At 39.1% G+C, this 12,201-nt stretch overlaps 1 non-coding gene across 1 annotated transcript; it reads right to left on the bottom strand.

Annotated features, from left to right (window-relative positions):
- Positions 1–3,052: 3,052 nt before the first annotated feature.
- LOC130984792 (small nucleolar RNA R71) lies at positions 3,053–3,156 on the bottom strand. Its single transcript, XR_009088702.1, has one exon. It is a non-coding gene; the product is annotated as a small nucleolar RNA R71 (small nucleolar RNA).
- Between the last annotated feature and the right edge of the window lie 9,045 nt (positions 3,157–12,201).

The following is a 12,201-nucleotide window of genomic DNA, read 5'->3' as shown; positions in this document are numbered from 1 at the left end:
ATTGAGGGACTTGAGCAAAACTCTGAAAAAGGCTGACAAAAGGACTACTGATGCTGTTGGATTCTGACCTCCCTGCACTCGAAATGGATTTTCTGGAGCTACAGAACTCCAAATGGCGCTCTCTCAACGGTGCTGGAAAGTAGACATCTAGAGCTTTCCAGCAATATATAATAGTCCATACTTTATTCCGGAATTGACGATGTAAAGTGGCGCTCAACGCCAAGTACATGCTGCTGTCTGGAGTTAAACGCCAGAAACACGTCATAACCCGGAGTTGAACGCCAGAAACACGCTATAACTTGGCGTTCAACTCCAAGAAAAGCCTCAGCTCGTGGATAGATCAAGCTCAGCCCAAGCATACACCAAGTGGGCCCCGGAAGTGGATTTATGCATCAATTACTTACTCATGTAAACCTTAGTAGCTAGTCTAGTATATATAGGACATTTAACTATTGAATTAGGAGTCTTTTGACCACGTTTCATCTTTGGTCTCAGTTTTGTTTTATTCTTCATCTTAAGAGGCTATTGATCACGTTTTGGGGGGCTGGCCATTCGGCCATGCCTGAACCTTTCACTTTTGTATTTTCAACGGTGGAGTTTCTGCACACCATAGATTAAAGGTGTGGAGCTCTGCTGTACCTCAAGTTTCAATACAATTACCATTACTTTCTATTCAATTATCTTTTATTCTTATTCCAAGATATACGTTGCACTTCAAATTGATGAATGTGATGATCCGTGATACTCATCATCATTCTCACCTATGAACGCACGTGACTGACAACCACTTCCGTTCTACTTTAGGCCGGGCGCATATCTCTTAGATTTTCCAACAGAATCTTCGTGGTATAAGCTAGATAGATGGCGGCATTCATGGGAATCCGGAAAGTCTAACCTTGTCTGTGGTATTCCGAGTAGGATTCCGGTAATTCAGAAAGTCTAGCCTTGTCTGTGGTATTCCGAGTAGGATTCCGGTATTGAATGACTGTGACGAGCTTCAAACTCATGAAGGCTGGGCGTTAGTGACAGACGCAAAAGAATCAAGGGATTCTATTCCAACCTGATTGAGAACCGACAGATGATTAGCCGTGCTGTGATAGAGCATTTGGACCATTTTCACTGAGATGATGGGATGTAGCCATCAACAAGGGTGATGCCTCCAGACGATTAGCCATGCAGTGACAGCGCATAGGACCATTTTCCCGAGAGGATGAAAAGTAGCCATTGAAGACGGTGATGCCCTACATACAGCTTGCTTTTCTTTTTCGTTTTTTTTTTCTCAACCTTGTTTTCGAAAAAAAAATTTAATAAAAAAATCCAAAAAAATTAATAAAATCATAAAAATCAAAAATATTTTGTGTTTCTTGTTTGAGTCTTGAGTCAACTTTTAAGTTTGGTGTCAATTGCATGCTTTAAAAATTTTTCTTGCATTTTTCGAAAAATTCATGCATTCATGGTGTTCTTCATGATCTTCAAGTTGTTCTTGACAAGTCTTCTTGTTTGATCTTGATGTTTTCTTGTTTTGAGTTGTTTGTTGTTTTTCATATGCATTTTTCATTTGTTATAGTCGATGCATTAAAGATTTCTAAGTTTGGTGTCTTGCATGTTTTCTTTGCATTAAAAATTTTTCAAAAAAAAATATGTTCTTGATGTTCATCATGATCATTCAAAGTGTTCTTGGTGTTCATCTTGACATTCATAGTGTTCTTGCATACATAATGTGTTTTGATCCAACATTTTCATGTTTTGGGTCATTTTTATGTTTTTCTCTCTCATCATCATAAATTCAAAAATAAAAAAAATATCTTTTCCTTTTTTCTCTCCAAATTTTCGAAATTTTGAGTTGACTTAGTCAAAAAAAAAAATTTCAAAATTAGTTGTTTCTTACAAGTCAAGTCAAATTTTCAATTTTAAAAAAATCTTATCTTTTCAAAATCTTTTTCAAAAATTATTTCTTTTTCATTTTTTCCTATTTTTCAAAAATTTCAAAAATCTTTTTCAAACATATCTTTTTATCTTTTATCTTATCTTTTTCAAAAAATTTATCTTTTTCAAAATTTGATTTCAAAATATCTTATCTAACTTCTTATCTTCTTATCTTTCCAAATTTGATTTTAATATCTTTTTCAACTAACTCTTTGACTTTGTGTTTGTTTCTTATCTTTTTCAAAACCACCTAACTACTTTTTCCTCTCTAATTTTCAAAAATATCTCATCCCTTTTTCAAAAATTCTTTTTAATTGTTTTAAATTTTAATTTTAATCTTATCTTATCTTTAATTTTCGAAAATATTAAACTCTTTTTCAAAATTATTTTCGAAATTTTCCCTCTCTCTTCTTATTCTCTTTAATTATTTATTTACTAACACTTCTCTTCACCTCCCCTATCCTTACTCTTTATACAGACAATTCATTCTTCTTCACTCTTCTCCCCTTTCTTTTTCTACTAACATAAAGGAATCTCTATACTGTGACATAGAGGATTCCTCTTCTTTTCTTGTTTTCTTCTCTTTCATATGAGCAAGAGCAAGGAAAAAGATACTCTTATTGAAATTGATCCTGAACCTGAAAGGACCCTGAAAAGGAAACTAAGAGAAGCTAGATTACAACAATATAAAGGTAACCTTTCAGAAACATTAGAACAAGAGAAGGAGATGGCAGCCGCACCCAACAACAATAATGCAAGGAGAATGCTTGGTGACTTCACAAAGCCAACGTCCAAATTTGATGGAAGAAGCATCTCCATTCCTGCCATTGGAGCCAATAATTTTGAGCTTAAGCCTCAACTAGTTGCTTTAATGCAACAGAACTGCAAGTTTTATGGACTTCCATCTGAAGATCCTTACCAGTTTTTAACTGAGTTCTTGCAGATTTGTGAGACTGTTAAGACGAATGGAGTAGATCCTGAAGTCTACAGGCTCATGCTTTTCCCTTTTGCTGTGAGAGACAGAGCTAGAATATGGTTGGATTCACAACCTAAGGATAGCCTGGACTCCTGGGATAAGCTGGTCACGACCTTCTTGGATAAATTCTTTCCTCCTCGAAAGCTGAGCAAGCTTAGAGTGGATGTTCAGACCTTCAAACAGAAAGATGGTGAATCCCTCTATGAAGCTTGGGAAAGATACAAGCAATTAACCAAAAGGTGTCCATCTGACATGTTTTCAGAATGGACCATATTAGATATATTCTATTATGGTCCATCTGAGTTTTCGAAAATGTCATTGGACCATTCTGCAGGTGGATCTATTCACCTAAAGAAAACGCCTGAAGAGGCTCAAGAACTAATTGACATGGTTGCAAATAACCAATTCATGTACACTTCTGAGAGGAATTTCGTGAATAATGGGATACCTCAGAAGAAAGGAGTTCTTGAAATTGATGCTCTGAATGCCATATTGGCTCAGAACAAAGTGTTGACTCAGCAAGTCAACATGATCTCTCAAAGTCTGAATGGATGGCAAAACGCATCCAACAGTACTAAAGAGGCAGCTTCTGAAGAAGCTTATAATCCTGAGAACCCTGCAATGGCAGAGGTTAATTACATGGGTGAACCTTATGGAAACACCTATAATTCATCATGGAGAAATCATCCAAATTTCTCATGGAAGGATCAACAAAAGCCTCAACAAGGCTTTAACAATGGTGGACGCAATAGACTGAGCAATAGCAAGCCTTTTCCATCATCTTCTCAGCAACAGACAGAAAATTCTGAACAAAGCACTTCTCATTTAGCCAATCTAGTCTCTGATCTGTCAAAGGCCACATTCAGTTTAATGAGTGAAACAAGATCCTCCATCAGAAATCTGGAGGCACAAGTGGGCCAGCTGAGTAAGAAAGTCATTGAAACTCCTCCCGGTATTCTCCCAAGCAATACAGAAGAGAATCCAAAAGGAGAGTGCAAGGCCATTGATGTAATCAACATGGCCGAATGCACAAGGGAGGAGGAGGACGAAAATCCTAGTGAGGAAGACCTCCTGGGACGTCCCTCAGGCAAGAAGGAGTTTCCTATTAAGGATCCAAAGGAATCTGAGGCTCATATAGAGACCATAGAGATTCCATTAAATCTCCTTCTGCCATTCATGAGCTCTGAAGACTATTCTTCCTCTGAAGAGGATGAAGATGTGACTGGAGAGCAAGTTGCTCAATATTTAGGAGCTATCATGAAGCTGAATGCCAAGTTGTTTGGTAATGAGACTTGGGAAAGTGAACCTCCCTTACTCATTAATGAACTAGATACCTGGATTCAGCAAATTTTACCTCAAAAGAGACAAGATCCTGGCAAGTTCTTAATACCTTGTACCATAGACACCATGACCTTTGAAAAAGCTCTGTGTGATCTGGGGTCAGGGATAAATCTTATGCCACTCTCTGTAATGGAGAAGCTGGGGATCATTGAGGTACAACCTGCCTTGTTCTCATTACAATTGGCAGACAAGTCATTGAAACAAGCTTATGGAATAGTAGAGGACGTGTTAGTAAAGGTTGAAGGCCTTTACATCCCTGCTGATTTCATAATCTTAGACACTAGGAAGGAAGAAGATGACTGTATCATCCTTGGAAGACCTTTCCTAGCTACAGCAGGAGCTGTGATAGATGTCAACAGAGGTGAATTAGTCCTTCAATTGAATGGGACTACCTTGTGTTTAAGGCACATGGCCATCCCTCTGTGACAAAAGAGAGTAAGCATGAAGAGCTTCTCTCAGTTTAGAGTCAAGAAGAGCCCCCATAGTTAAACTCTAAGTTTGGTGTTGGGAGGCCACAACCAAACTCTAAGTTTGGTGTTAAGACCCCATATCCAAACTCTAAGTTTGGTGTTGGGACTATACAACATTGACCTGATCACCTTGTGGCTCCATGAGAGCCCATTGTCAAGCTATTGACATTAAAGAAGCGCTTGTTGGGAGGCAACCCAATTTTATTTATCTAATTTTTATTTTATTTTATTTTATTGTTATTTTGTGTTTTATTAGGTACATGATCATGTGGAGTCACGAAAAAAAATATAAAAATTAAAAACAGAATAAAAAATAGCAGAAAAAAAATCACACCCTAGAGGAAGGACAGACTGGCATTCAACGCCAGTAAGGAGCATCTGGCTGGCGTTCAACGCCAGAACGGAGCATGAATCTGGTGCTGAACGCCAGAAACAAGCAACATTCTGGCATTTGAACACCAGGAATGTGTCTTGAGAAAAGCTGTTGCTGAACGCCAGTAACAAGCATGGAACTGGCGTTCAACGCCAGAAACATGCTACATATGGGCATTGAACGCCCAGAACATGCTTCACATGGGCGTTGAACGCCCAGAACGTGCATCACCTCGGCGTTTAAACGCCAGAATGGTATGCAAAGGCATTTTACATGCCTATTTGGTGCAGGGATGGAATTCCTTGACACCTCAGGATCTGTGGACCCCACAGGATCACCTCAGGATCTGTGGACCCCACAGGATCCCCACCTAATATATTCCCACCTTACCTCCAAATCCTATTACACTCTCCCCCATGTCACACTTCCCAACAACTTCAATCTCTGAATCTCTCTTCCCAATAAACACTCTTTCCCAAAACCCTTCACCAATCACCTCAATCTCTCTTTCCCATCACCTATTTACCACTCACATCCATCCACTCTTCCCCATAAACCCCACCCACCTTCAAAATTCAAAAACACTTTCCCACCCAAACCCACCCTAAAATGGCCGAACCTACCCTCTCCCCTTTTCCTATATAAACCCCTCCATTCTACTTCATTTTCACACAATACAACCCCCTCTTCTATATCTTGGCCGAAACCTACACTCCCCCTTCTCCTCCATATTTTCTTCTTCTTCTTCTTCTTCTCTTCTTTCTTCTCTTGCTTGGGGGCGAGCAATATTTTAAGTTTGGTGTGGTAAAAGCATAAGCTTTTTATTTTTTTCCATTACCATCAATGGCACCTAAGGCTGGAGAATCCTCTAGAAAAGGAAAAGGGAAGACAAAAGCTTCCACCTCCGAGTCATGGGAGATGGAAAGATTCATCTCCAAAAACCATCAAGACCACTTCTATGATGTTGTGGCAAAGAAGAAGGTGATCCCTGAGGTCCCTTTCAAGCTCAAGAAAAATGAGTATCCGAAAATCCGACATGAGATCCGAAAAAGAGGTTGGGAAGTCCTAACCAACCCCATGCAACAAGTCGGAATCTTAATGGTTCAAGAGTTCTATGCCAATGCATGGATCACTAGGAACCATGATCAAAGTATGAACCCGAGTCCAAAGAATTATCTCATAATGGTTCGGGGGAAATACTTAGATTTTAGTCCGGAAAATGTAAGGTTGGCGTTCCACTTGCCCATGATGCAAGAAGATGTACGCCTCTACACTAGAAGGGTCAACTTTAATCAAAGGTTGGACCAAGTCCTTATGGACATATGTATGGAAGGAGCTCAATGGAAAAGAGACTCCAAAGGCAAGCCAGTTCAACTAAGAAGACTGGACCTCAAGCCTGTGGCTAGAGGATGGTTGGAGTTCATTCAACGCTCCATCATTCCCACTAGCAACCGATCTGAAGTTACTGTGGATCGGGCCATCATGATTCATAGCATCATGATTGGAGAGGAAGTAGAAGTTCATGAAGTCATCCTAATGAATTCTACAAAATAGCCGAAAAGCCCTCCACCATGGCAAGGCTAGCTTTTCCTCACCTTATTTGCCATCTATGTTACTCAGCTGGAGTTATCATAGAAGGAGACATCTCCATTGAAGAGGATAAGCCCATCACCAAGAAGAGGATGGAGCAAGCAAGAGAGACCCTCCACGGTTCTCAAGAGATGCATGAGGAAGCTCATCATCAAGAAATCCCTGAGATGCCTCAAGGGATGCACTTTCCTCCCAATAACTATTGGGAACAACTCAATACTTCCTTAGAAGATTTGAGCCACAATGTGGAACAATTAAGGGTGGAACATCATGAGCACTCCATCATTCTCCATGAAATAAGAGAAGATCAAAGAGCAATGAGGGAGGAGCAACAAAGGCAAGGAAGGGACATAGAAGAGCTTAAGGACATTGTTGGTCCTTCAAGAAGAAGACGCCACTAAGGTGGATTCATTCCTTGTTCTTATTTCTTTCTGTTTTTTGGTTTCTATGTTATGTTTATCTATATTTTGTGTCTCTACTTCATGATCATTAGTATGAAGTAACCATGTCTTAAAGCTATGAATAAAATCCATTAATCCTTCACCTCTCTTAAATGAAATATGCTTTAATTCAAAAGAACAAGAAGTACATGAATTTCGAATTTATCCTTGAAATTAATTTAATTATATTGATGTGGTGACAATACTTTTTATTTTCTGAATGAATGATTGAACAGTGCAAATGTCTTTTGATATTGTTGTTTATGAATGTTAAAATTGTTGGATCTTGAAAGAATGATGAACAAAGAGAAATGTTATTGATGATCTGAAAAATCATAAAATTGATTCTTGAAGCAAGAAAAAGCAGTGAAAAGTAAAAAGCTTGCGAAAAAAAAATAGAAAGAAAGAAAAAGCAAGCAGAAAAAGCCAATGGCCCTTAAAACCAAAAGGCAAGGGTAAAAAGGATCCAAGGCTTTGAGCATCAATGGATAGGAGGGCCCAAGGAAATAAAATCCAGGCCTAAGCGGCTAATTCAAGGTGTCCCTAACCATGTGCTTGTGGCATGCAGGTCCAAGTGAAAAGCTTGAGACTGAGTGGTTAAAGTCGTGATCCAAAGCAAAAGAGTGTGCTTAAGAGCTCTGGACACCTCTAACTGGGGACTCTAGCAAAGCTGAGTCACAATCTGAAAAGGTTCACCCAGTCATGTGTCTGTGGCATTAATGTATCCGGTGGTAATTCTGGAAAACAAAGTGCTTAGGGCCACGGCCAAGACTCATAAAAGTAGCTGTGTTCAAGAATCAACATACTTAACCAGGAGAATCAATAACACTATCCGAAATTCTAAGTTCCTAGAGAAGCCAATCATTCTAAACTTCAAAGGAAAAAGTGAGATGCCAAAACTTTTCAGAAGCAAAAAGCTACAAGCCCCGCTCATCTAATTATAATTAATATTCATTGATATTCCAGAATTTATAGTACATTCTCTTCTTTTTATCCTAATTGATTTTCAGTTGCTTGGGGACAAGCAACAATTTAAGTTTGGTGTTGTGATGAGCGGATAATTTATACGCTTTTTGGCATTGTTTTTAGGTAGTTTTTAGTAAGTTCAAGCTACTTTTAGGGATATTTTCATTAGTTTGTGTGTTTTTCTGTAATTTCAGGTAATTTCTGGCTGAAATTGAGGGACTTGAGCAAAACTCTGAAAAAGGCTGACAAAAGGACTACTGATGCTGTTGGATTCTGACCTCCCTGCACTCGAAATGGATTTTCTGGAGCTACAGTACTCCAAATGGCACGCTCTCAATGGCGTTGGAAAGTAGACATCTAGAGCTTTCCAGAAATATATAATAGTCCATACTTTATTTGGGAATTGACGACGTAAAGTGGCGCTCAACGCCAAGTACATGCTGTTGTCTGAAGTTAAACGCCAGAAACACGTCATAACCCGGAGTTGAACGCCAGAAACACGCTATAACTCGGCGTTCAACTCCAAGAAAAGCCTCAGCTCGTGGATAGGTCAAGCTCAGCCCAAGAATACACCAAGTGGGCCATGGAAGTGGATTTATGCATCAATTACTTACTCATGTAAACCCTAGTAGCTAGTCTTGTATATATAGGACATTTAACTATTGAATTAGGAGTCTTTTGACCACGTTTCATCTTTGGTCTCAGTTTTGTCTTATTCTTCATCTTAAGAGGCTATTGATCACGTTTTGGGGAGCTGGCCATTCGGCCATGCCTGAACCTTTCACTTATGTATTTTCAACGGTGGAGTTTCTGCACACCATAGATTAAGGGTGTGGAGCTCTGCTGTACCTCAAGTTTCAATACAATTACCATTACTTTCTATTCAATTCTCTTTTATTCTTATTCCAAGATATACGTTGCACTTCAAATTGATGAATGTGATGATCCGTGACACTCATCATCATTCTCACCTATGAACGCACGTGACTGACAACCACTTCCGTTCTACTTTAGGCCGGGCGCATATCTCTTAGATTCCCCTACAGAATCTTCGTGGTATAAGCTAGATAGATGGCGGCATTCATGGGAATCTGGAAAGTCTAACCTTGTCTGTGGTATTCCGAGTAGGATTCCGGGAATTTGGAAAGTCTAACCTTATCTGTGGTATTCCGAGTAGGATTCCGGTATTAAATGACTGTGACGAGCTTCAAACTCTTGAAGACTGGGCGTTAGTGACAGATGCAAAAGAATCAAGGGATTCTATTCCAACCTGATTGAGAACCGACAGATGATTAGCCGTGCTGTGACAGAGCATTTGGACCATTTTCACTGAGAGGATGGGATGTAGCCATCAACAAGGGTGATGCCTCCAGACGATTAGCCATGCAGTGACAGCGCATAGGACCATTTTTCCGAGAGGATGAAAAGTAGCCATTGAAGACGGTGATGCCCTACATACAGCTTGCCATGGAAAGGAGTAAGAAGGATTGGATGAATGTAATAAGAAAGTAGAAATACAAGAGGAGCACAGCATCTCCATACGCCTATATGAAATTCCCACCATTAATTTACATAAGTATTTCTATCCCTTTTTATTTTTTGTTTATTATTAATTTTTGAACTCATCATAAACCATTTAATCTGCCTAACTGAGATTTACAAGGTGACCATAGCTTGCTTCATACCAACAATCTCTGTGGGATCGACCCTTACTCACGTAAGGTATTACTTGGATGACCCAGTACACTTGCTGGTTAAGTTGAACAGAGTTGTGGAAAGAAAGTACTGAGTTAATTTTTATGCACATGCCAAAGAGCCATTATTGATGATCACAATTTCGTCCACCAGTACCTCATAATTATCAACATATAGTTTGTAGACAAGGATGGTGATCTCAATTCCTAGGCTTAGCCAAGAGTTCTGTTCCTTTCTTTTATTAGTTCTTGTCATTTACTTTCTTGTTATTTATTTTTCTTGCCAATTATTAAATCAAACCCCCTTATTCCTTCATAGCCAATAATTGAGCACTTCATTGCAATTCTTTGTGAGACGACTCGAGGTTTGAATACTTCGGTTTATTTTCATTGGGGTTTATACTTGTGACAACCAATATTAAAATTTGATGTGAGGATTATTAGTTGGTTTGGAGCTATGCTGACAACGAAGTAATTCTTTTCTATAAGAGAAATTCTAGACCGACCATAAATCTTTCCAATTAAATTTTTGGCGCCATTGCCAGGGAATTGCAATGGTGTTATGTTATTGGATATTGTTCATATGTGAATATCGTGAATAGTTTGATTTTTGCTTGGTTTAGGAGTTAGTTTTTATTAGTTCTTATTAGTATTTATTATTTAATTACTCTATTGGTCCCTATAGTTTTGCAAACTTTTTAATTAGGTCCCTATACTTTTTTTTCTTTTAATTGAGTCCTTGCACTAATTTTTTTTAATTGAGTTCCTATACTTTTTTTTTCCTTTTATTTGGGTCCCTGTACCAATTTTTTCTTTTTTAGTTGGGTCCCCATAAAATTAAGCCAATTACTGCTAAGAGGGACCTAATTAAAAAAAATTAGTGCAGGGACCCAATTAAAAGGAAAAAAAGTATAAGGACCTAATTCAAAATTTTGCGAAACTATAGGGACCAACAGAGAAATTAAACCTATTTATTTTTATCTTCTCTTGCTACTATGAATTCTCACTCCTTTGGCTATGAGTTTGGTTCAAATTATGTTGTAGAAAATGGGAACTACAATGACAACATGCATCAAGGATGGAACAATCCATGATGGGAGGAGCCTCAAAAAATTGATCAACCTTCTAGGCAACAACCTCCTCTGGTCTTCTATAGGTATAATCCAACTCTTGATGCATATCAATCTAATGGATGTGGTGACCCTCATTGTGGTTGTCAACCACAATCACCATATGCCTATGAACCACCTCCTCAACCTAGTTTTGAACCACCATACTCACAAGTTCCATACCACCAAGTACCTCCATACGACCCTAATCCTTACCCACCATACCAATCACCTTATGAGCCATATGAACCACACATAAAACCACAACAATTCCAACACAATTATTCCCAAGAACCACCTCCATATACACTATCTCCATATCCTTACCAAGATGAATCCCCTTCCAATTATGAGCCCTTTCTCCCAAATGATGAACCCTCTCTTCCCACACCACCTCCAATGGATGAATCTCTCCATGCCTTCATGCTAGAACAATAAAGAGATATTAGCTCTTACATCCAAAGGCAAAAGGAGACGCAAAAGTAATTTAAGAAGCTAGAAGTCATGATTGCTACCGACAGAAGCCGTTAGCAGCATGGTCTCCTCCCGCTTGAGCCTACGATCAAGGCACTCCCATTGTTGAATATGGAGAAGCAATCAAGGAGCATAGTGAAGGAGTGAATTTGAAGCTTCAAAGTGAAGAAGAGGAGTTGAGGTAAGAATCGTAACAGGGGGAGGAAGTTGAGACAATTGAGCCGGAAGAAGTGGTTGAAGACCTAGGAGATGTTGGAAGTCCATGGGAACGTAAAATTAGAGAGCTCTCTTCCAAGAAGCTTGATATTGATGTTGAGGAGGGTGTACAACCTCCAAGCCATATCATGGTTGAAGACTTTGAAGGGGTTGAACAATAGATGGATCCAAGGCATATCTACAATTGAATCCTCTCCCATTAGGCTTGACATAAAGGTTAAAGAAGAAGATACCGCACCTTCCATACCCTTGGTAAGCAATGAAAAAGAGATTAAGTTAGAAGGAAGCTACCAAGAGGAAGAGGTTGAGCAAGAAGCAAGCTCCATCATTGAAGATGATTCCACACCAACCAATGTGTCTTTTGGAATTGATGAACCTCCCTTATTGTGTTATGAAATTGATGACAAAGACAACCGTGCACAACCTCCGATACATGGTTTGAGCAATGAGGGGTGTATAGAAGAAGTTGGTGAGCAAGGAATTGAAATTGAAGAAGCTTGCCAAGAGGTGGAAGTAGTCAAGAAAGAGCACAAGGGAGTGGAACTTGCAAGATCATTGGAACCACCCCTTCCTAAGTCACCATCCAACATAACATTCAAGTGAGTAAAATTCCTATCCCTAAGCTT

This window comes from Arachis stenosperma, chromosome 5 (assembly GCF_014773155.1).
Source record: "Arachis stenosperma cultivar V10309 chromosome 5, arast.V10309.gnm1.PFL2, whole genome shotgun sequence".
In the NCBI taxonomy this organism is placed as follows: domain Eukaryota; kingdom Viridiplantae; phylum Streptophyta; class Magnoliopsida; order Fabales; family Fabaceae; genus Arachis; species Arachis stenosperma.
The sequence above is the reverse complement of the archived record's forward strand: the minus strand, read 5'-3'. Positions and strand labels throughout refer to the sequence as shown.